Source organism: Salvelinus sp. IW2-2015, linkage group LG23 (genome assembly GCF_002910315.2).
Source record: "Salvelinus sp. IW2-2015 linkage group LG23, ASM291031v2, whole genome shotgun sequence".
Classification (NCBI taxonomy): domain Eukaryota; kingdom Metazoa; phylum Chordata; class Actinopteri; order Salmoniformes; family Salmonidae; genus Salvelinus; species Salvelinus sp. IW2-2015.
Window position 1 is genome coordinate 11,020,439 of NC_036863.1, and position 26,672 is coordinate 11,047,110.

Below are 26,672 nucleotides of genomic sequence, written 5' to 3' on the forward strand. Positions count from 1 at the left end.
TGTGTGTGTGTGTGTGTGTGTGTGTGTGTGTGTGTGTGTCACGTCAAGGTAACAAAGCCTCCGTGACACTGCTTGGATGGGTTAACCTCCCAGGCTTTAGCGGTCTACCAGATGTTGATAGGACGTATGGCCATAACTGTAAACAAACAAAGACACACACACATATTCAGAGAAATACATTTGACCCTAAAATTATAATACCATTCCCCAAATTGTGTGCACACATAATCACAACTCCAAGCTAGGTAGCTCTCTCACACATAATCACAACTCCAAGCTAGGTAGCTCTCGCGGCTTTACACTAAAACAATGAAAATGCATTGCAGTGAGGTGCTAATTGTTTATGTCACAAATGGTACTCTATTCCCTTTGTAGTGCACTATTTTTAACATAAGAAAGGTCAAGGGGATCATTTTGACCCAATATGAATTTAAAATTGAAATATCTCTGCCATTTCTTAAGTAATGCCCCCCTCCGTCCTTGACTTTTCCTAAATATGTCTATTTAACACACGTAAGTTGTTCGAATTTTGTCACAAACAGAATGTGTTATAAGCAGCTTTAAGGGACCATGTCATTTCGTTCCCCAGAGCGCCAGAAAGTGACTTTTTCCAATCCTTCTACAGAGTCACATGCAGGTAAGATGTTTTGATTTCTATATAGTATCACAAAGAGCTGATTCTGAGGTTTCCAAAACACTTACCATTGCCCCATAAGCTTCAAAATTGAAGAGATGAGCTCTATTTCAAAATATCACTTTTTCCAAGAATAACCACGTTCCATGTGCTCCACACGTGAGCATGCACCAACAGATAGCCTACAGTAACATAAACTAATGAAAATGCTATTGTGTTCTTTTAATGTTACCCAAGACCTTCATAAACCCAACCAAAGTATTATTTTTCCGATAGCATATATGAAATTTATTTATTAGACTGTTAGAATGTTGAGGCAAAATGACTCCTCATTGGCCTGAAGGGGGGTCCAAAGAAGCAAGGCTTATCTAGTATTAACCAGGGCCCACAGGAATCTGGTCAAAAGTAGTGCACCTATTGGGAATAAGGTGCCATTTGGGACAACGTCCGTTTTCATCTGTATCATGCAGGGCCTGGAGAAAGTGGAGAGGGCCCTACTTTACCTCTCCCCCTCACCTCTCCCCCACCCACCACAGGCCCTGAGGCACAGCCAGAGTCTCTCACTCAATTTCTCTCTCCACTGGCCAGGCACTTTTAATGGCCTCCCAGCAACCACAGAATAAACATACGAAACACTGGCACACATATCCATGTTGTACAATCAGTGGTGTAGCCATTTATGCACCTTTTTACCTTTTGTGCAAACGTTTACCAACCTACCGCAAAAAAAATTATGGAAAATATAGGTAGCAGTTCATAACAGTTTTTGCCTATATTATGACAACATTTTGTGAGGTTTTTGTTAGTTTTGGACTTTGGCAAAGAGTTTTTTCGGCTGTTCGGGAACACTACATTTTTTCTCGAGGCAAGCCGAAGTCGGTCGCTGAAGCCTATTCCTCCTTGTTGGCGATTGGTCAACAGTAGGGATTCTTCAATGAAGTCCCTGTTGTCATTTAACGAGACGACTCGTCCTCATGCACATTTTTTCTCGTGAGAAATGCTGCACCAAACATCCTAGTCGGATGCAAAATTGCGCGACTAAGACCTCCTCGGTAAAAAATAAAAATGTATGACAGATTGCTTCAGTTATCTTAGATACATTTGGACTATTTTGAGGATGTGTATACTGGCTACAGTGTCTCAAAGTGGACAAACAGTACTATTGTCGCTTTTTTCTTGTTTTTCAGGCGAAGGTCTTTTAGGGGAGTATGCGAGCACACTGACGCCTTTAGTTTTTTCACCGCTAACAGTGATTTGGGTTTCCCCACCTATTTGTTTTTTACCACTACATCACAAGGTTTTTTCTGGATCAAATGGGGCTTAGGTGGTGGGCGTGGCAGGGGGCGTGGCAAGGCGCATTACAATAAGCACTGAAGCCCGTGTCGGAGCAGCAATCATTTTCTTACAATTTAAGGAGGCCCCCATCTTAGTGGTGACATCTTTACTTTTCTTTCCTGCACTTCTATGCATTTTGCCATAGCTTCTTTTTCTCAAACATAATAACAAAATGGCATTGAGACCGACAACACTTGAGTGTGTGGGTCAGGTCAGGGCTACACTAGCTGCACTGCAGCAGTGCTCTGGTCATGGCGAGGTGAGGGGTGGGGCTGGATGGAGACATGCTGCAGTCAGAGGAGCAGGGAGGGAGGCTTGGGCAAACAGATGATTCACCAGCAGCTGAGCTGACACAACACCGCCTCTGTCTGCCAACTACACTGTGTGTGTGTGTGTGTGTGTGTGTGTGTGTGGTGTGGTGTTGTGGTGTGTGTGTGGTGTGTGTGTGTGTGTGTGTGTGTGTGTGTGTGTGTGTGTGTGTAGTGTGTGTGTGTAGTGTGTGTTGTCTGCCAGTGTGTGTATGTATGTGTTGTATGTATGTATGTATGTATGTATGTATGTATGTATGTATGTATGTATGTATGTATGTATGTGTATGTTGTCTGCCAGCAACTCTTTGTGTGTGTCTTTCACACCAGAATGGTGGTGAGCTAAGCTTGTACAAGCCCCTATAGTGTGGACAGCCCCTGCGGTGTCTGCCATAGACCAGGCTGCTGTTCAACCTGCCACAGGTCTGATTCCATTGGTCGACCAAGGTGGCACCACATATATGGGCCTGTCCACCCAAACAGAATACAGTGTACCCCCGTCTGTGTCGAGTACACATACAGCACAGAGACAAGACACAAAGAGACACACATGTACACACAGGCACACCTCTACACTCGCACAAGGTGGAGGGAATGACACGCATGCCTCAGATTCCAGTGATTAAATGGAGGTTTGTAATACAATAACCTTGGATTAACCTCCAAGCTTAGGGCAGCTCAGTGAGAATAACTTAGCTCTTTAATAGTTCATTAGCCCGGAGTGTGAATTAAGCACAGCATAAGAGGGTTGAGCGTGTTTTTCTAACTTTTTTTCATTACCATTAGCAACATAGCTAGTTGTAGAGAAGCAGGTTGTAGTGGAGCACTAAGGAATTATCATGGTCCACACACACCAACACAGTCAAGGGCACCATAACTTTTCTTCCCCCTCAGAAGGCTGAAAAGATTCAGCATGGGCCATCAGATCCTCAAACAGTTCTACAGCTGCACCATTAAGAACATCTTGACTGGCTGCATCACTGCTTGGTATGGCAACTGCTTTGCATCTGACCGCAAGGTGGTACAGAGGTTAGTGCATAAGGCCCAGTACATCACTAGGGCCGAGCTCCCTGCCATCTAGGACCTCTATAGCAGGCGGTGTTAGAGGAAGGCCCTAAAAATGATCAAAGACTCCAGCCACCCCAGTCATAGACTGTTCTCTCTGCTACAGCACGGCAAGTGGTACAAATGCACCAAGTCTGGAACCAGGAGGACACTGAACAGCTTCTACCCCCAGGCCATAAGACTGCTAAATAGTTAGTCCGGGTAGCTATTGGTTAACTACTTAATTATCTGCATTGACTCGTTTTGCACTAACTCTTTTGACTCATCACATATAATGCTGTTACTGTTTATTATCTATCCTGTTGCCTAGTCACTTTATCCCTACCTATATGTACATATCATCTCAATTACCCTGTACCCCTGCATATCAACTCTGTACTGGTACCCCGTGTATATAGCCAAGTTATTGTTACTCATTGTGTTATTATTTTTCTATTATTTCTCTTTTGTTCTCTCTGCGTTGTTGGGAAGGGCCTGTAAGTAAGCATTTCACTGTTAGTCTACACCTGTTGTTTACGAAGCATGTGACAAGTAACATTTGATTTGATTGACTACTATAAAGAGTCATTTGCAACGTCTAGTTGTCTGTATTGAAAAAACGATCCACTCTTTGTTCTGAAACACGATATGTCATTGGGGAGCAGTTGATAACTAGATCCCAAAAAATGAATAGCATAATACACAAAGTTTTTCTCTATTTATGTTAGCCACTGATAGTCAGTCAATTAGCCCATGTCAGCTAACATTTTTTAGATTGCTAAATGAGTTTAGTGGCTAGCTATCTAAACTTGCTATTATGGTCGAATTACCAGCTGGGGGGCCCCCATTGATTTTGTTAGTCAGACTCAGATATCATAAAACTACAAACATTTCTCTCCACCCTATGGCAAAATGTGTAAAATTGCAGGAAATGTGTTGTAAAACATCTCATTTTCCTCTCCGCTCCATGGCAAAATCTGTAGATTTGCACGAAATTAACAAAAACATTTTATTTTATTTTATTGTCTCCGTTGTCAAGAAGGGGGCCACTAAAATGTTTTGCTCGCAATGTGTTATGGATGTGAGTAGTTCCTGCAGACCCGCGAGCAACTGCGGCCCCTCATGATGAGTTTAGATTTTTTTGCGACCCCCACCCCCATCAAAGTTAGCCATCCCTGATATAGATCAAATTGCACTTATAGTAGAACATTGAGTTAAATGTGTCAAAATAAATTTGAGCATACATACAACCACATCAGGTGGTGGAGAGAATGGCAAGAACAATCAAATCAATCCAAATCAGCGCTCATCTCCAAGTCAACGCCGTTAGAGAGAGATCAATAGCGCCGGCCCCTCGTGTCATAACTAGAATGAGAGGTGGCGAGCCATGTCCTCGCTCCCTGGCTGTGGTAGCCTAATGACAATAGTGGAGTCAGTGTCACAGATTTGGCAGCTGAGGAGACAATTCTCCACGTCGCTACACAAATCAATACCCCTGACATGCTCCAATTACATCGGTTTAATTATTTCAGTCTCCGCCGAACCGATATGGCAGTTTGAACCAAATTGACTAGTCTTCCATGAAGAGTACACAAGAAAACAAACTTTGATAGGTTCAACGAAACCCAGAGGGGTTCAGTAAAACTCTGGTATGTGTTTGCAATAGTAGGCCTATGCTGTGCCTGTGCATATTCCAAAAAGCTGAGGAACAATACAAAACTTCAATTTGATAGCGCCGATGGCCCATAACTAAGCCATTTCACGGTCAGTGTGTGTGTCATGTCTTGCCTGCTATACTACTGAAGGGTGCAGTGAAGTACAAAACTCTTGAAACAGTAACTCTGCTCAGTGGTACTTCGAGCCCAGTTAATTGCAGATTTATTATAAACAGCACTGGGACATGCTCCTGAGAGCTCTTGCCAAACGCAAAACACCGGGTCGTTATTGTCTACAGAACCTCTGTGGTGGCTGAGCAGCGAAGGCCAGGACATGTTTCTGAAAGTGTCTTCAATAGAAGACTGCCTGCCATTGTGAAAATACATACCAAGGCTACAGCGAGAACAGGGTTAAAGAGTTAAAGGGATACTGTGAGATTCTGGGACTTTTCCTACTTACCCAGAGTCAGATGAAGTCATGGATACCATTTTTATGTCTCCGTTTGCAGTATGAAGGAAGTTAAGGCGTCAGCATGCTTTTACAGCCGAAACATGTGATAGGCCTGACTGAAACATGGCTTAAGCCTGATGAATTTACTGTGCTAAATGAGGCCTCGCCTCCTGGTTACACTAGTGACCATATCCCCCGCGCATCTAGCAAAGGTCGGAGGTGTTGCTAACATTTACGATAGCAAATTTCAATTTAGAAAAAAAGCACACAAAAAAAGTGTTTGTCTTTTGAGTTTCTAGTCATGAAATCTTTGCAGCCTACTCAATCACTTTTTATAGCTACTGTTTACAGGCCTCCTGGGCCATATACAGTGTTCCTCACTGAGTTCCCTGAATTCCTATCGGACCTTGTAGTCATAGCAGATAATATTCAAAATTTTGGTGACTTTAATATTCACATGGAAAAAGCCTAAAGGCTTTCGGAGCCATCATTGACTCAGTGGGTTTTGTCCAACATGTCTCRGGACCTACTCACTGCCACAGTCATACTCTGGACCTAGTTATGTCCCATGGAATAAATGTTGTGGATCTTAATGTTTTTCCTCATAATCCTGGACTATCGGACCACCATTTTATTACGTTTGCAATCGCAACAAATAATCTGCTCAGACCCCAACCAAGGCGCATCAAAAGTCGTGCTATAAATTCTCAGACAACACAAAGATTCCTTGATGCCCTTCCAGACTCCCTCTGCCTACCCAAGGATGTCAGAGGACAAAAATCAGTTATCCACCTAACTGAGGAACTCAATTTAACCTTGCGCAATACCCTAGATGCAGTTGCACCCCTAAAAACTAAAAACATTTGTCATAAGAAACTAGCTCCTTGGTATACAGAAAATACCCGAGCTCTGAAGCAAGCTTCGAGAAAATTGGAACGGAAATGGCGCCACACCAAACTGGAAGTCTTCCGACTAGCTTGGAAAGACAGTACCGTGCAGTATCAAAGAGCCCTCACTGCTGCTCGATCATCCTATTTTTCCAACTTAATTGAGGAAAATAAGAACAATCCGAAAATTATTTTTGATACTGTCGCAAAGCTAACTAAAAAGCAGCATTCCCCAAGAGAGGATGGCTTTCACTTGAGCAGTAATAAATTCATGAACTTCTTTGAGGAAAAGATCATGATCATTAGAAAGAAAATGACGAACTCCTCTTTAAATCTTTGTATTCCTCCAAAGCTCAGTTGTCCTGAGTCTGCACAACTCTGCCAGGACCTAGGATCAAGGGAGACAGTCAAGTGTTTTAGTACTATATCTCTTGACACAATGATGAAAATAATCATGGCCTCTAAACCTTCAAGCTGCATACTGGACCCTATTCCAACTAAACTACTGAAAGAGCTGCTTCCTGTGCTTGGCCCTCCTATGTTGAACATAATAAACGGCTCTCTATCCACCGGATGTGTACCAAAACTCACTAAAAGTGGCAGTAATAAAGCCTCTCTTGAAAAAGCCAAACCTTGACCCAGAAAATATAAAAAAACTATCGTCCTATATCGAATTACCCATTCCTCTCAAAACATTTTGAAAAAGCTGTTGCGCAGCAACTTACTGCCTTCCTGAAGACAAACAATATATACGAAATACTTCAGTCTGGTTTTAGACCCCATCATAGCACTGAGACTGCACTTGTGAAGGTGGAAATTACCTTTTAATGGCGTCAGACGGAGGCTCTGCATCTGTCCTCGTGCTCCTAGACCTGAGTGCTGCTTTTGATACCATCGATAACCACATTCTTTTGGAGAGATTGGAAACCCAAAATAGTCTACACGGACAAGTTCTGGTCTGGTTTAGATCTTATTTGTCGGAAAGATATCAGTTTGTCTCTGTGAATGGTTTGTCCTCTGACAAATCAACTGTAAATGTCGGTGTTCCTCAAGGTTCCAAGTTAGGACCACTATTGTTTTCACTATATATTTTACCTCTTGGGGATGTCATTCGAAAACATAATGTTAACTTGTTTGGGATAGGGGGCAGCATTTTCACGTTTGGATGAAAAGCGTGCCCAGAGTAAACTGCCTGCAACTCAGTCCCAGTTGCTAAGATATGCATATTATTAGTAGATGTGGATAGAAAACACTCTGAAGTTTCTGAAACTGTTTGAATGATGTCTGTGAGTATAACAGAACTCATATGGCAGACAAAAACCTGAGAAAAATCCAACCAGGAAGTGGGAAATCTGAGGTTTGTAGTTTTTCAACTCTTGGCCTATCGAATACACAGTGTCTATGGGGTCATGTTGCACTTCCTACGACTTCCACTAGATGTCAACAGTCTTTAGAACCTTGTTTGATGCTTCTACTGTGAAGTGGGGGCGAATGAGAGGGGATTGAGTGAGATCTCTCCCAGAGTGCCACGAGCTGACCATGCGCGTTCATGTGAGAGTTAGCTTGAGTTCCATTGCATTTCTGAAAACAAAGGAATTCTCCGGTTGGAACATTATTGAAGATTTATGTTAAAAACATCCTAAAGATTGATTCTATACTTCGTTTGACATGTTTCTACGGACTGTAACGGAACCTTTTGACTTTTCGTCTGCTCCTAGTGATCGCGCGTCATGAATGCGGAATACTGGGCTAAACGCGCTAACAAAAAGTTTGGACATAAATTATGAACTTTATCGAACAAATCAAACATTTATTGTGGAACTGGGATTCCTGGGAGTGCATTCTGATGAAGATCATCAAAGGTAAGTGAATATTTATAATGCTATTCTGACTTCTGTTGACTCCAAAACATGGCGGATATCTTTATGGCTTATTTGGGCTCTGAGCGCTGTACTCAGATTATAGCATGGTGTGCTTTTTCCGTCAAGTTTTTTTAAAATCTGACACAGCGGTTGCATTAAGGAGAAGTATATCTTTAATTCTGTGAACAACACTTGTATCTTTTATCTATGAGTATTTCTGTAAATTGATGTGGCTCTATGCAAATTCACGGGATGTGAATACCACCCTGCATACCACTGCTGGCTTGCTTCTGAAGCTAAGCAGGGTTGGTCCTGGTCAGTCCCTGGATGGGAGACCAGGTGCTGCTGGAAGTGGTGTTGGAGGGCCAGTAGGAGGCACTCTTTCCTCTGGTCTAAACAAAGATCCCAATGCCCCAGGGCAGTGATTGGGGACACTGCTCTGTGTAGGGTGCCGTCTTTCGGATGGGACGTTAAACGGGTGTCCTGACTCTCTGAGGTCATTAAAGATCCCATGGCACTTATCGTAAGAGTAGGGGTGTTAACCCCGGTGTCCTGGCTAAATTCCCAATCTGGCCCTCAACCATCACGGTCACCTAATAATCCCCAGTTTACAATTGGCTCATTCATCCCCCTCCTCTCCCCTGTAACTATTCCCCAGGTCGTTGCTGCAAATGAGAACGTGTTCTCAGTCAACTTACCTGGTAAAATAACGGTAAAATAAAAATAAATAAAAAAAAAATGTTTTGGAGGCAAAGCCAAATGTAAACCCCAGTCCTAGACAGGTTAACTTTCACTGCTATGTGGATGACACACAGCTGTACATTTCAATGAAACACCGTGAAGCCCCAAAATTGCCCTCACTGGAAGCCTGTGTTTCAGACATAAGGAAGTGGATGACTGCAAACGTTCTACTTTTAAACTCGTACAAAACAGAGATGCTTGTTCTAGGTCCCAAGAAACAAAGAGATCTTCTGTGGAATCTGACAATTAATCTTGATGGCTGTACAGTCGTCTCAAATAAAACTGTGAAGGACCTCGGCGTTACTCTGGACCCTGATCTCTCTTTTGACGAACATTTCAAGACTGTTTCAAGGACAGCTTTTTTCCATTTACGTAACATTGCAAAAATCAGAAATGTTCTGTCCAAAAATGATGCAGAAAAATGTATCCATGCTTTTGTTACTTCTAGGTTAGACTACTGCAATGCTCTACTTTCCGGCTACCCGGATGAAGCACTAAATAAACTTCAGTTAGTGCTAAATACGGCTGCTAGAATCCTGACTAGAACCCCAAAAAAGTATCATATTACTCCAGTGCTAGCCTCCCTACACTGGCTTCCTGCTAAGGCAAGGGCTGATTTCAAGATTTTACTGCAAACCTACAAAGCATTACATGGGCTTGCTCCTACCTATCTTTCCGATTTGGTCCTGCCGTACATACCTACACGTACGCTACGGTCACAAGACGCAGGCCTCCTAATTTTCCCTAGAATTTCTAAGCAAACAGCTGGAGGCAGGGCTTTCTCCTATAGAGCTCAATTTTTATGGCATGGTCTACCTACCCATGTGAGAGACGCAGACTCGGTCTCAACCTTTAAGTCTTTATTGAAGACTCATCTGTTCAGTAGGTCCTATGATTGAGTGTAGTCTGGCCCAGGAGTGTGAAGGTGAATGGAAAGGCACAGGAGCAACGAACCGCCCTTGCTGTCTCTGCCTGGCCGGTTCCCCTCTCTCCACTGGGATTCTCTGCCTCTATTACAGGGGCTGAGTCACTGGCTTACTGGTGCTCTTCCATGCCGTCCCTAGGAGGGGTGCGTCACTTGAGTGGGTTGAGTCACTGACGTGGTCTTCCTGTCTGGGTTGGCGCCCCCCCCTTGGGTTGTGCCGTGGCGGAGATCTTTGTGGGCTATACTCGGCCTTGTCTCAGGATGGTAAGTTGGTGGTTGAAGATATCCCCACAGTGGGGGCTGTGCTTTAGCAGAGTGGGTGGGGTTATATCCTGCCTGTTTGGCCCTGTCCGGGGGTATCATCGGATGGGGCCACAGTGTCTGCTGACCCCTCCTGTCTCAGCCTCCAGTATTTATGCTGCGGTAGTTTATGTGTCGGGGGGCTAGGGTCAGTCTGTTATATCTGGAGTATTTCTCCTGTCTTATCCGGTGTCCTGTGTGAATTTAAGTATGCTCTCTCTAATTCTCTCTTTCTTTCCTTCTCTCTCTCGGAGGACCTGAGCCCTAAGACCATGCCTCAGGACTACCTGGCATGATGACTCCTTGTTGTCCCCAGTCCACCTGGCTGTGCTGCTGCTCCAGTTTCAACTGTTCTGCCTGCGGCTATGGAACCCTGACTTGTTCACTGTGATTACTATTATTTGACCATGCTGGTCATTTATGAACATTTGAACATCTTGGCCATGTTCTGTTATAATCTCCACCCGGCACAGCCAGAAGAGGACTGGCCAACCCTCATAGCCTGGTTCCTTTCTAGGGAGTTTTTCCTAGACACCGTGCTTCTACACCTGCATTGCTTGCTGTTTGGGTTTTAGGCTGGGTTTCTGTACAGCACTTTGATATATCAGCTGATGTAAGAAGGGCTATATAAATAAATTTGATATGATTTGAAACAGTTCTGAAGATTTTGTGACGTTTTTATTTGTTTTTCACGTCGGTGAGTTTTTTTTCCGGCTGTTAGAGCAAACAACATATTTTATAGAGGCAAGCTGAAGTCTATGCCCCTTCGTCAGTGATTGGTCAACAGTAGGGATTCTTCAATAAAGTATTTTTTGTCATTCAACAAGAGATGACTCGTTTTCAAGTACATTTTTCATTGAGAAATACTGCACCAAACATCTTCGACGTAATTAGAGTAATTTTAGATGAATTCTGACTATTTTGAGGACGTGTATACTGGCTAAGGCATCTCAAAATGGCCTATTGCCGTTATTTTCGAGTTTTTCAAGCGAACGTCTTTTAAGGGACTGTGAGCACACTCTTTCGATTTGGCTAGCCTAGTTCAGCTAGGCGCCAGTCGAACTGAAGCATGCAGACGCCTTTAGAGGTAGTTTCACGAGCCAATGCTAACTTGGTCTTGCACAATGACTGGAAGTCTACGGGAATGCTAGCATATGCTTCTGTACCTGTAGATTGAGTCATTGCACTGACTCTGGGTAAATAGAAAAAAGGCTTAATTGCCAGATTAACGCAGTATCGCTTTAATGGGTTTTCCTTCTCCTTCTTTGACCCTTATAATATCAAAACAATTTAATTGGTCACTGACTTAGCCAAGATTTCATGATTGACAATAGGGCATCAACGGGCCTTAAACACTTCTGCCTCAGTCTGAAATAAAGGTAGACAGTGCCGCTTTATTGGTTGTATTCACATGATACAGGACCAATGCCCACAAATTCAACTTGTGGGCAAATTCAAACTAAACTTTGTTTACATGTATTGCTAGCTGCATTTCCTCCTATTGTAGTCTCTCGAGCGTCCCACAAAAACCCTTGTAACTATTGTAGCCTAAGTTCATGAACCTTGCTAAGGTTATATAACGTTGAGTATCCTACCAAATAGGCAGTGGTGTAAAATACTTAAGTAAAAATACTTTAAAGTGCTACTTAAGTAGTTTTTGGGGGGTAACTTTTACTTCACTACATTCCTAAAGAAAATAATGTACTTTTTACTCCATACATTTCCCTGACACCCAAAAGTACTCATTACATTTTGAATGCTTAGCAGGACATCCAATTCATGCACTTATCAAGAAAACATCCCTGGTCATACCTACTAACCCTGATCTGGCTGGTGTGTTGGAGTGTGCCCCTGGCTATCCGTAATTTTTTTTTTTTTAACAAGAAAATGGTGCCCTCTGGTTTGCTTAATATAAGGAATTTTAAACAATTTATACTTCAACTTTTGATACTTAAGTATATTTTAGAAATTACATTTACTTTTGATTCTTAAGTATATATAAAACCAAATACTTTTAGACTTTTACTCAAGTAGTATTTTACTGGGTGACTTTCACTTTTACTTGAGTCATTTTCTATTAAGATATCTTCACTTTTACTCACGTATGACAATCTCTATTGCACTCCACACTGCCCTTTCACACCTGCACAAAAGGAACACCTATATGAGAATGCTATCCATTGACTACAGCTCAGCGTTCAACACCGTACTGCCCTCAAAGCTCATCACTAAGCTAAGGACTCTGGGACTAAACACCTCCCTCTGTAACTGGATCCTGGACTTCCTGATGGGCCGCCCCCAGGTGGTAAGGGTAGGTAACAACAAATCCGCCACGCTGATCCTCAACACAGGGGCCCCTCAGGGGTGCGTGCTCTGTCCCCTCCTGTACTCCCTGTTCACACGTGACTGCACAAATCTGACTGCCTGCCCCTTCATCAGGGTTCAGGGAGTGTCTCCTCTCTGGGCTATTTATAACCATACAGTTATCAAGAGGACCTGTTTTTTTTTTTTACAACAATAGTCATGTCTCAGATACCAAAAATACGAGACAATCCCTCTGGGATGATCACAGAAGAGTACAGGCTGAACTACACAGAGGGCTGGAGATAGCAAGAGGCCCAGGTTCCAGTCATCGCAGCCCTTTTTCCCCAGGTGACTCATGTTTTCCCTGCAAAACTAAGTCAAAAACATTTATCAACATGGCATGTTAGTTCACAGAAGTTCAGCAGAACCTGAGCTTGTTTCTCATTGTCACAGAAGTTCATGTCTGGACTTCACACCTGTTTAAGAATTGAGAGGTAGGAAGAGTCCTCCATTGTACAAACAACTCCCTTTCACATCTAACAGCTGTAGAATTTCAAGTGGTTTCTTGGCCTGACAAAGACATCTCCTCTACTGAGTCCATTTAGGCACAAACATTCTCACTATAACTAGTTGGGCTCTACATTTTTTCCTACTTTGTTTAGGGAGAACAAAACGAAAACCCCTTTGCTCAGCAGTTGTCTTTGTGGCAGGGTAACTAAGAGCGAGTGAGAACAGTGTGCAAACATTTCAATGGTCCTCCACACAGCTGCTGTCTATGCATGTATGGGAGAATACCACACCTAGGCCGACAAACAGCACCCCAAACACATGAACACACAGGAGCTTTGCTGAAAGCTATCCTGCCTTTTACTAAAGGAAAAGACAGGATACCGTTCTTTGTCAGACTAAAATTATCCTTGATACTGACAGAATATCAGGTGGGGTTTGCTAGTCTATGAGTGACTCACTATGCAAAATAATTATAATGAAAAACTCTACATTTACATTTTTTTAATTGAATGACAATATCAAACCTGTGATAACTGTTCAGCAAAAAAAGCTATTTAAATTTTGCACTTCAAAGGTCTAGAGAACAAGAAAAGTTGCACAGCTGTTTTGCAACTGTTTTTTCAGTCCAGTCAGCTGCAAGGGTCAAAGGTTGCATTGCTTTGCAATCAGGCACATTTATCCCCAAGTTACTTCTGCTGACAATGATGCATTGCTGATGTAAACAAGACTTTTCTTGCAACATATACTAACAAAAAGTGCATCCCTTTCACACAGGCTGTGAAGTATGCACCACTCCTGACTAGGAGACCTACTCTATCTACATGCACCTGACCAAGATGTCAATTTGTCAAACTGCCTGTGCAGACAATTGCATGTGATCACACACACACTTCCACAAACACCAACCCTCCCCCTCTCTCTTCCACACACACTAACTAACCTCTCTCACTCACACACACACACCCACACCCACACACACACACACACAGCTCTGGTGATTTGGTAATGGTCCGTTAGCGCAGGAAGTTGGCCTGCTGTGATTTGATGGCAGTGATAAAGGCATGAAGGGGTGTATCTAGCGACCCCACCTCTCTTATCTGCAGCCAGGCCAGATGTTGCCAGCTGGGGTCATCCAGAGCCTGGCAGGGTGGGCTTGCATGGGTTGTGTCTTTGTGTGCATAACGTGTTTGAGTGTGTGTGTATGTAATGAGTGTTTGTGTGTATGAATCTTGTGTGTAGGTGTGTGAATTGTGAATGTGAGTGTGTGTGACAATAGCGGCGGGGTGGCCACGACTCTGCCTCCTGTTGAGACTCGCTCCAGTGGGCTTGAGAAAGCAAGGCATGTGGGGGAGACCGGAACAGGAATTAGAGGCCTGCAGGTCCAGGTGCACTGCCTAAAGCAGGGCTACATGGGAGACAGCAGTAGCAGCAGCGGTCCCCACCCCGACTCTCTATCTTTCTCTCCCTCCCTGGTGCACCACATGTACGCCAAGCCAACTCAACTTGATGCATACGGCCTATTTCCTTCGCTTACTCATGCAATTCCTATGTTACATAAATAAAGTAGCTTAATTGTGGCTGCGGGGTTCAATGGGATTTGAAGCTCTAAGCAAGTGATTTCTAAAAAAAAAAAAATGCTAGATTAAATTAATGGCATAAGTCACCGACTCGTGAATGATGGCTAGTTTTGAAAAGCAAAAGAAAATGTGCGCACTATTTGTGCAACAAATATGGCGGCTTATTGAACATGAAAAATAGATGAAATATACCCAACTGGTGCAGATTTCTTTGCGGTCACAGTTTCCAAACACATCTATTTTTTTGCTCAACACTGACCTTCTCATCGAGAACACAACTCATGTTTAACACTATACATAAATCCATGAGATTTCAGCGGCTATAACACTTCTCTGGAATGTTTAGATTGGCACATCTCTCTTACTTTCTCTCTCCAGACACACTGACCCTGGCTTCCCTTCAGAGCAGCTGTCTCTGAGGTTGGCTGCAATCAATCCAACTCACTTCAGGCCAACACAATATTGGGCAACATAAGAGCCATCCTGGACTGTAACATTCAGGTAATCGTTTTTCCCCAGCAACATGATGTGCTTGACGTCTTACCCAATTACTGGAGAATTCTGAGGAAAAAGATCATCAGCATTTCTGTTGTAGCTGCTATGAAATCAAGCTATTGAAGACAACAATATCAAAAGGACAGAGTGCTGTGTTGCTAGTGATGGATACAATGCATATGTTTGGTTATGCAAGAAAAAGACCACTTGCATTTTTCGAATGACCAATTGCTCATGTGAAACCAGTTGAAGGTAATCGTATGGCTAGGACTATGAAGATTAGGGTTTTAGAAAAAAACACATTAGCTCCATACTGGAAGGGTGATATAAAATGTCAAAGCATCTTGTAGTGGGGAGAACAAGTATTTGACACACTGCCGATTTTGCAGGTTTTCCTACTTACAAAGCATGTAGAGGTCTGTCATTTTTTAAAAATCATAGTACACTTGCCAAACTGTGAGGAAGACGGGAAGAATTAAAAACAAAAATCCCAGGAAAGTCAACATGTTGGGTATGAATTTTTAAGTTTATTTAAATTAGCCATTTTATTGCAATGGACAATAGTTTTAATTTTTGAAATATATCGAAAAGGCAGAAACTTAATTAATTTTTTGGTAAAAGAAACCTTTGTTTTTGGCAATTTACAAGAGATCAATACCGTTTTTCTTGTAAGTTCTTTGACCAAGTTTGGCCACACACTGCAGCAAGGGATTTTTGGCCCAACTCTTCCTACAGACCTTCTCCAGATTCTTTCAGGTTTTAGGGCTGTTCCGCTGGGGCCAATGGCTGGACTTTCCAGCTTCCTCCAAAGAATTTTATTGGGTTCAGGGTCTGGGAGACTGGGCTAAAGCCATTCAAAGGACCTTGAGATGCCTTTTAACGGAGGCCACTCCTTTAGTTTGCCCTGGGCTGTGTGTTTTCGGTCGTTTTTTGTCCATGCTGGAGAAACCAGCCACGACCCATCCTTCAAATGCTCCTTTACTGAGGGGAAGGAGGTTGTTTGGCCAAGATCCTTTGGCGATAACAATGGCCCCCATCCATCCCTCCCCCTCAAAATTAACGGGGCATCGTTCCTGTCCCTTTTTTGGCAGGACACGTCCCCAAAAGAAAATGACATGTTTCCCACCTTCCATGCCTTTCAACGGTTTTGGGATGGTGGTTTGGGTTCTTGGGGTTTTGTACTCATCCTTCCTTTCTTCTTCCAACACGGCGAGTGGGAGTTTTAAAAGACAAAAGTGCATTCTATTTTGTTTGTCCTCATAAAGACCAAAATTGAAACCTTTCTTCCCCTCAATTTTTGTCCCTCCCTTGGTGATTATCCAGAAATGGTCATTGGCGCAAACTTTCAACAGACGGCCCTGGGGGACATGCGCTTGGCTTTTTGAAGCAGGGGACCCTGTGGCGGTGCGCTTGCAGGAAAATTTGGAGTCCCATGACGGCGTAAGTGTGGGTTTTAACTATTGGTTTTTCCTTTTGGGAGGACTTGGTGGTGGTCCCGCTCCGCCTTTTCTCTAGTCCATTGGAACAGGTTTCCTGCCGTTGTAAGTTTCTGGGCTGAATCCTCACTTTCCCTCAATGAAAAATCCAATTTGGAAATGCCCCCACGGAGATGAAGAATTTCCTTTGCATGGAGCCCCCCCAGAACCCGAGGGTGGGGGGAATTGGACCGTCAATCTTTGGGAAAAACTTTCTTTTCCCCAATTTTCCCTAATATGGGGCGTCACAGTTGTTTTGGCCTCCCTCACCAAGCTGGCTTGGCTATTTGTCCCCTGGTAAAGCCCAACCAGCCCCTGGTGGCAGGTCCCTTAAAAAACCAATTTTTTATCCTGCTGTCCCTTTTACACAGCCTCTCTGGTTCTTGGCATTTGTTGGGAGCGGTTTTGGGAGTCTGTTTTTTGAATTTTGGATTTTGTGGGTTGGGGACCAAAGGTGTCTTTTTTATAACAGGTTAAAACGAGTTCCAAGCAGGTTTTTGCAGTTATACAAGGTAAATGAGGTGGGAAAAGAACAGGAAAAGGGCCCTTTTCTTAAAGAAAAAACCTTAACAGGGTCCTGTGGAGAGGCCCGGAAATTCTTATGAATTTGGTTAAGGTTTGAAATCAAATACTTATGTCATGCAATAAAATGCTAATTAATTACTTAAAAATCATACAATGTGATTTTCTGGATTTTTGTTTTAGATTCTGTCTCTCACAGTTGAAGTGTACCTATGATAAAAATTACAGACCTCTACATGCTTTGTAAGTAGGAAAACCTGCAAAATCATCAGTGTATCAAATACTTGTTCTCCCCACTGTACATTGCCAAATGTGACATAACACTTTTGCCACATACTATATGGCATGTCATTTACTTATGAATGATGTTTAAAACATCTATATAAGCCTTTATGGAGTTTATGAAGGATTCATTTAGCGTCAAAAGTTGTAGTCCGTTAAAAGTTGGACCGAAGTTCTACAGTGTGCCTAAAGCACCTAATGGACCTAGCCTGTGCTAAATTAAGGGCTAGATAACAGAATGGGACAACTTTCTGTTAGAGGAAACAACTGGACCCACAGACAACAAGAACAAGGTAAAAGATATGTGAATGGAGTCGGTGGTGAGAAAACAGTCAGTTAGATATGAGTGGCCTGGGAAGTGATAGCGAGCATTCTCAATAAGTGTAGACAACCAGTGGGCTGGTGGGGGTCACTGTGAGAGTCGCCAGTCAGGCTATCCTGAGGAAGTCATTTTCCTCCCTCTTCACTGTTGGCAGAGGGAGGGAGTGAAGAGGGGGGAGGGGGAGGATGGGAAAGCTGCCGAATATTACTGTTAGTTTCCATGGTGACTGATGCAGCTGGGAAAGTTGAGCGCTCCGTCACGTGTGTGGGACACGAGGATCTGTGCTGGACTGCACTGCTCCTCGCACACACACACGCATACACACACACCACACCAAGCGAGAGGACAGACAGACAGAGAGAGGAGCCTGTTCCTCCCTTTTCAAGAGGGTTCTTTCTCTTTTTCTCCCTCTGCCACTTCCTGTGGGAACTGAGCACCAAGCAGGCCCCACACACACACACACACACACACACAGCTCCATGGCTCCCACAAATACTGGAGACTTTTTGCATGTTGTTGGTCCACAAAGTTTCTATCTCCTATTACATCAACATACAGTGGCAAGAAAAAAGTATGTGATCCCTTTGGAATATATGTTACGTTCATCATAGAATGAATGAGACCAAAGCGCAGCGTGGAAAGTTTTCATGATATTTAATAATGAACACCAACAAAAATCAAATGAACGTAAAGTTCTGTAGGGCTAGACAGCAACAGTGCAAAAACAAGATCCCACAAACTAGGGTGGAAAACAGCCTGCCTAAGTATGATTCCCAATCAGAGACAACGATAGAACGCTGCCTCTGATTGGGAAACATACCCGGCCAACAAAGAAATAGAAAACTAGAATGCCCACCCAAATCACACCCTGACCTAACCAAATAGAGAAATAAAAAGGCTCTCTAAGGTCAGGGCGTCACAATATACCTGGATTTTTGCATAAATTGGTCATAAAATTTGATCTGATCTTCATCAAGGTCACAACAATAGACAAACACAGTCTGCTTAAACTAATAACACACAAATTATTGTATTTTTCTTGTCTATATTGAATACATAATTTAAACATTTGCAGTGTATGTTGGGAAAAGTATATGAACCCCTAGGCTAACGACTTCTCCAAAAGCTTATTGGAGTCAGGAGTCCGCTAACCTGGAGTCCAATCAACAAGACGAGATTGGAGATGTTGGTTAGAGCTGCCTTGTCCTATAAAAAAACACTCACAAAATTTGAGTTTGCTATCACAAGAAGCATTGTCTGATGTGAACCATGCCTCGAACAAAAGAGAAGACCTAAGATTGCCTCGAACATCTCAGAAGACCTAAGATTAAGAATTGTTGACTTGCATAAAGCTGGAAAGGGTTACAAAACAAAAGTATCTCTAAAAGCCTTGATGTTCATCAGTTTCCAAAGGGTTCACATACTTGTTCTTGCCACTGTACATCAAGTAGCTAGATTTTAGCTCCGTTATTAGCTACTTTCACTAAGGTGGTAAACTGCTTCAAAGCCTTTTATTGTGTATACAGATAATGCTCATTTCGCTGCTGTTTCAGAGGCTCCACAGAAAAGGAACTAAAATCAAGTATAGGAAGTGGACGCAATTATACTTTCTTTACCATGTTCCATAAGCAGTTTTGATACTCTGTGGCCAAGTCCCTTCTACTTTAATAAGCTAATGTACTGAATTCCGAAGCAGTGGCAATAACCAAAAGCATCAAGAGAGTAAAGTGACTGTCGTCACAAAATACCACAGACATGATGAAAAGTAACAACAGAAGTATAATGTTCTCTGAGAGCCATGTGACTTGCTGCTGCATCACATGTGGCAACTGGACAGCAGAGTGTAGAAACAGCTGGGCAGAGTTGTATGAAAAAAGTGTGTGTGTGTGTGTGTGTGTGTGTGTGAGTGAGTGAGTGAGAGATTGCTTGGTAGGGATTTAGAGCAATTGGAAGGCATGTCGAGAAGGGCCTGTGCCACTGCCAAGGTATCAGCACAGACCCCAACAATCCCTGAGTTGACACTGCTCAGAAAGACATAACATCTTGTCACTCTCTGTTCCGTGGAGCCAACGTTTCTTAGTCCCATAGCAACTAGATATTTACATTTTTTCCTAGACTCTTCCTAGATAAAGCCTGGCCTCTGGCTTGAGGACAAATTCAGCTGTGGTCAGGGAAATTTGAGGCACACGGAAACTGGACGAGCAACTGCAGCAATGTAAACAGACATAAATAAAATTAAGAAACTGAATGTCGATGAAAGTCATGTTTGACTAGCTCTGCTTGACGTAAAGCATCCAGCTCCATGAAGTTGATGACTGTCTATCTCTGCATAATACTGCTTGAGTTATGTGGAAAAGACCTTGGCAGTGCCTATATCAGTCCAAATGGACTACCTGGTTATTCAATCCCTGACTCCATTGGGTGTGGTTCTCATCTGGAAAAAGCTGTCTGTAGTTCAAGCCAAGACATGCTGAAAGTAGAGGAAAGTGAAGGGTGAAAAGAGAGAGAAGGAGAAAGAGAGGGAGAGACAGCTGGTCACGATACTCATAGGGCAAACAATAACCTAAGGACATAATTACTTCAGGTTGTAGCTGTTCGTGTAGACACTTGAAAAAACAAGTGTCTACACTTTTTCGGTAAAAAGCTGAGGGATAGGGATGGAGAAATGTAACCACTCTCAAATTCATAGATAGAGCTATGGATGCAAGGACTGACCATCCTTGACATAAAAATTGTAGTTTCGCCATGTTTTGAGGCTATATAGTGTTTGTTTACATTTACTTTGTTTACAAACAATGGAGTGAATCAACTTATATTTTGGGTTTTGATGGGGTACGACAACTGAACTAAGCACGGGGCATTTCTAAGTTCTTCAAGAATCAATGGGTACAATCAAACAAACACTAATGAAAATAGCTAGTGTGCCAGCGTAAGTGCTAGCCTGATAGGTGTAGTACAGCCATGGAAGTCGGTATGTCAGTCAAAGTTGACAGGTCTAAGGCTGCATTTACACAGGAAGCCCAATTCAGATCTTTGCCGATAATTTGCATATCTGATATCCAACGGATATTTTCCCTAATGTGTAAACAGCAAAAAAAACACATTGAATCTGATCTTTTGATGTCAGATTTATACCACCTCCATATGTGGATCTGAATCCTGATACAAACCTGATCCTATGTGACCTCTGTCTGGACGCTCTGATTTTCTTGCACATGACCTGCTGTTAACATGACAGCCCAAAATTGAAAAAAAAAACAGTGACAGGAATTGAGCATTGCATCTGTGTGCTACTTCAGAGGCTACATCAATGTGAATGTGCAAATCTGATATGGGTCACATGTAAAACTGAGTGTGGACAATCAGAAAAAAAGATTGAAAATAGAAAGAAAAACAGATTTGGGTTTTTAGGGTGGCTGTGTAAACACAGCCTTTGTGATCCATACAGACACACACTAAACAGGCAATTCATTGATTTCATTAATAAGAAGAGCCCATACAGCAAAGCAGTGATTGTAGTGGTGAGATGTAGGCTATCAGTGCTTTTTCTGTAGGTTCACCCACTAAACCTCTGCCAATGAGCACATTGAAACATGCAGACTAAAGCTGGTGATTGTCAGCTGACCAAACAGAGTAAAGCCAGTGTTGAAGAAGAGCTTCGCTCAGCCAGCACACGACTGCTATCTTTATGGACCTCAATGATGTAACAGAGTGGCAGTTGAAAAGTTTAGCGATAGTAATCGTGCAAAGCTTAAAATGAACCAATTTCTGACTATCGCCTCAGAGTAAAATGGACTGTGACCCTTGGTTGGAAAAGGGATCCCCTTTATTAACAGCCTAACCTAACGTAGCCTGAGCGGCGTTTCTTTCTTTCTGGTCCTGACAAGAAAAAAATACAAATGTAGGGGGGTTCTCTTCTGCACTGTTCAACCAATCTAGTAAATGTGGAGGAGGAGTTAAGATGGAGTGTCGCCTTGTTAACGTCCAAAAGCGGTAGTCGTGTCACAGGCTCTCTTTCCATTTCCCCTGAAAACCGGATGCTTCCGAGGGTGCTCACTGCCTGACAAGGCATGCAAGGTTTTGTGAGATCTACTTAATGTTTTGGTGCTGTAGAAGCATTGACACATCTCAACAAAATGACTGGATTGAACTACTCTTCTTATTAGCTTAATAAGCTTTGACTTTCTTAAAGTAACTGTCCAGTGTTTGAAGATTTCTATGATATACAGTGCCTTGCAAAAGTATTAATCTCCCTTGGCATTTTTCCTATTTTGTTGCATTACAACCTGTAATTTAAATAGATTTTTATTTGGATTTCATGTAATGGGCATTTTTCCTATTTTGTTGCATTACAACCTGTAATTTAAATAGATTTTTATTTGGATTTCATGTAATGGACATACACAAAATAGTCCATGTTGGTGTAGTGAAAAAAAAAAAGATTGTTTAAAACTTCTTATGGCTGGGGGGCAGTATTGAGTAGCTTGGATGAATAAGGTGCCCAGAGTATACTGCCTGCTACTCAGGCCCAGAAGCTAAGATATGCATAGTATTAGTAGATTTGGATAGAAAACACTCTGAAGTTTCTAAAACTGTTTGAATGATGTCTGTGACTATAACAGAACTCATATGACAGGCAAAGACCTGAGAAAAAATCCAACCAGGAAGTGGGAAATCTGAGGTTTGTAGGTTTTCAAGTCTTTGCCTATCCAATATACTTTATCGAACAAAACAAACACTTATTGCATTCTGATGAAGATCATCAAAGGTAAGTGAATATTTATAATGCTATTTCTGACTTCTGTTGACTCCACAACATGGCGGGTATCTGTATTGGTATCTTGTTTTGGTCTCTGAGCGCTGTACTCAGATTATTGCATGGTGTGCTTTTTCCGTAAAGCTTTTTTGAAATCTGACACAGTGGTTGCATTAAGGAGAAGTTTATCTATAATTCCATGCATAACACTTGTATCTTTTATCAATGTTTATTGTGAGTATTTCTGTAAATTGATGTGGCTCTCTGCAAAATCACCGGATGTTTTGGAAGCAAAACATTACTGAACATAACGCTCCAATGTAAACTGCGATTTTTGGATATAAATATGAACTTTATCGAACAAAACATACATGTATTGTGTAACATGAAATCATCTGATGAAGATCAAAGGTTAGTGATTAATTTTATCTCTATTTCTGCTTTTTGTGACTCCTCTGTTTGGCTGGAAAAATGGCTGTGTTTTTCTGTGACTAGGTGCTGACCTAACATAATCGCATGGTATGCTTTTGTCGTAAAGCCTTTTTGAAATCGGACACTGTGTTGGGATTAACAACAAGTTTATCTTTAAAATTGTGTATAATACTTGTATGTTTGAGGAATTTTAATTATGAGATTTCTGTTGTTTGAATTTGGCGCCCTGCACTTTCACTGGCTGTTGTCATATCGATCCCGTTAACGGGATTTCAGCCGTAAGAAGTTAACAAAATAAAAATAATAAGAAGAAAAGTGGTGCGTGCGTATTTATTCACACCCTTTGCTATGAGGCCCCTAAATAAAATCTGGTGCGACCAATTACCTTCAGAAGTCACATAATTAGTTAAATAAAGTCCACCTGTGTGCAATCTAAGTGTCACATGATCTGTCACATGATCTCAGTATATATACACCTGTTCTAAAAGGCCCCAGAGTCTGCAACACCACTAAGCAAGGGGCAGCATCAAGTAAGCAGCACTATGAAGACGAAGGAGCTCTCCAAACAGGTCAGGGACAAAGTTGTGGAGAAGTACAGATCAGGGTTGGGTTATAAAAAAATATTCTAAACTTTGAACATCCCACGGAGCGCCATTAAATCCGTTATTAAAAAATGGAAAGAATATGGCACAACAACAAACCTGTCAAGAGAGGGTCGACCACCAAAACTCATGGATCAGGCAAGGAGGGCATTAATCAGAGAGGCAACAAAGAGACCAAAGATAACCCTGAAGGAGCTGCAAAGCCCCACAGCGGAGATTGGAGTATCTGTCCATAGGACCACTTTAAACCGTACACTCCACAGAGCTGAGCTTTATGGAAGAGTGACCAGAAAAAAAAACATTGCTTAAAGAACAAGATAAGCAAAGACGTTTGGTGTTCACCAAAAGGCATGTAGGAGACTCCCCAAACATATGGAAGAAGGTACTCTGGTCAGATGAGACTAAAATGAGACTAAAGCTATGTCTGGCGCAAACCCAACACCTCTCATCATCCCGAGAACACCGATGTTTTTCCATCGGCAGGGACTGGGAAACTGGTCAAAATTGAAGGAATGATGGATGGCGCTAAATACAGGGAAATTCTTGAGGGAAACCTGTTTGTCTTCCAGAGATTTGAGACTGGGATGGAGGTTCACCTTCCATCAGGACAATGACCCTAAGTATACTGCTAAAGCAACAATTGAGTGGTTTAAGGGGAAACATTTAAATGTCTTGGAATGGCCTAGTCAAAGCCCAGACCTCAATCCAATTGAGAATCTGTGGTATGACTTAAAGATTGCTGTACACCAGCGGAACCCATCCAACTTGAAGGAGCTGAATGTATTGACTTTGGGGGGGGGGGGGTGAATAATTACAATATTTTATTTATTCATGATTAAATAATGTATTTTTTGTCTCTCTGTGTTTCATAATTTTCCTTCCAATTCGCAAGAGGCTGAATGTATCTCAGAGGGGAAAGCATCCGAGCGAGCAAAACAGCGCCCCTCTGTCTCTACGTGTAGGCCATCTATCTGAAGCTGTCTGGTCTAAACGAGTATGACATTGTTGCCGCACATAGCATTGAAGGCAAGGGAAACCAGCGAGCATCTGGCCTCCCTTGACAAAAAAAGTATAAAGTATTTGCCAATCAGAGATGAGCTAAACTGAGCAAGCTCAACAGTGAATGGTCCTGGCACACCAAAACAATGTGTAAAGTGTAGCCAGCTTTGATTTGGTGTCACTCCCATCAAATCCCATTGAGAGCATACGTCATTGACAGTAAAACTTGAATCGTTGCATATCGTTATGTTGTTGTCCTCCGGTGGCTAGCTAGCCGCCCCTAGCCTGAGAGGATGGAAGTTCAATATGTAGCTAGATGTAGAAGGATAATGCTAACGAGCTAATGTTACACATGAATGGAAGTTAGGCTAGCGAGCAAGCATTTTAGTCAGGTAGCCTATGACAACAAAAATATAAGTGTGTACTGTATGACAGAGTGATCGTCAACATGAAAGAGAGGAGGATGGCATTGCCGTTTCTCTACAAGTACAGTGAGTCAACATTTTTCTACTTGCACGAACGTACAAGCACACACACACAGAAATCAGAACAATGGAGAGCCACATCATATTTAGTTTACATGGATTGCACTAAATTGTTTTTGGTATCATTTAGTTGTCACTGTATTAGACTAAGCAAAGGTGATTTGATGATGTTGAAATGTTGAAGTTGAAATGGTGCTGGAATAGTGAAGGCAACTCCTGTTTTCTTTGAGACTTGCAGTAACTCTGTGGTTCTAAATCAATAGTTGTTTAGTGGTCCGAAAATGTTGGAAACATTAACTTGCTTGACCATGCTGTAGGTCATGTAACTGTCTGTTACTGTACATTACCTTGACCATGCTGTAGGTCATGTAACTGTCTGTCACTGTACATTACCTTGACCATGCTGTAGGTCATGTAACTGTCTGTTACTGTACATTACCTTGACCATGCTGTAGGTCATGTAACGTCTGTCATGTACATTACCTTGACCATGCTGTAGGTCATGTAACTGTCTGTCACTGTACATTACCTTGACCATGCTGTAGGTCATGTAACTGTCTGTCACTGTACATGCAATATTCTTTGTGGACTTCACTGGACAGAGGTTGTTATCTGGTTTTCTGATAAAACAAATGTGTGGTTGAATTTATTCTGCCACTGTCTTCTTCTTGTCTCGGCCTTTAGGCCTATATATCACAGTCGCAAGGCATACGAGTTAACTGGTTATAGAGCCAACCACGCAATTATCACAACACATAGGTTGGGGGGGTCCACAGTGATTTTACCCACGCACCGCTACTGTATATGATTTCTTTATAATCAGCTAAAACATAAAGCTACCACTTAATTGTGGGGTATTATTGGTCACTGTGTTGATATATTTCATTTTACCTTTATTTAACTAGGCAAGTCTGTCTACATCTGTCTGACTTCCTCCATGTGTAGGAATATACTACAGATGTTAAGATATTGGTATCCCTAGACAGTCATTCATATGACCTAAAAAGTGATCATTACTCATAAGAGTGAGATAAACATAACTGGTCAATTCAACTGAACTCAGCAGCAACTTTGCATGATTAAAGAAAAGTAGACATGACTAAATTACATTCAGAACAAACATGTTGTAACATAGTCATAACACTGTCACAGAACCGAACATGTTCTAACATAGTAAAACAATGTAACAGAACCAAACATGTTCTAACATAGTCAAAACATTGTAACAGAACCTCTGCTCAAACAAACAGGGCCCTTGATGCTGTAATTTGTCAAGGGCGTAGAATGACAGGGAGGCTCAGCTCATTCCCATTCTGCACCGCTCTGGCCAGCGGCTCTGTCAAGAAGGGCTGGTGGCCTGGCCGGGCTGACAGACATTGTTTATCAGTGATGTCACCACTTCCCGTGAGGGCGGTGGGGGGTGAAAATACCCAGATCAGCTAAACTCTGTGACAAAGAGCAAAGAGAGCCAGTCGCATGTCCCAGCCTTCATCAGTCATTCAAGCATGATACTTCCAACAGGGCCTGAACACCCTGGCCCTCTGTGGCAGTCAGTCAAAGACATACAACCATAAGAGGTTTTCTGGCAATGAAACAAACTATACATGTCAATAGTGCTCCGATATTCAACTGACAAAGGGCAATCCATTTGGTCTGTGTTAGTGTGATCAATATCTTAATTAAAAGATCCGTCTGTCAAATACAGTGAGGATCTCTAGACCTAAAATAAGACTTAGTGCGTTGCATGCAGGGTGTGGGAAATTCAGTTG

General features: G+C 42.3%; 1 pseudogene; it reads right to left on the reverse strand.

The window, feature by feature from the left end:
• Nucleotides 1–26,672, reverse strand: part of LOC111950035 (rho guanine nucleotide exchange factor 12-like) — a 121,345-nt pseudogene that overhangs the window by 88,444 nt on the left and 6,229 nt on the right.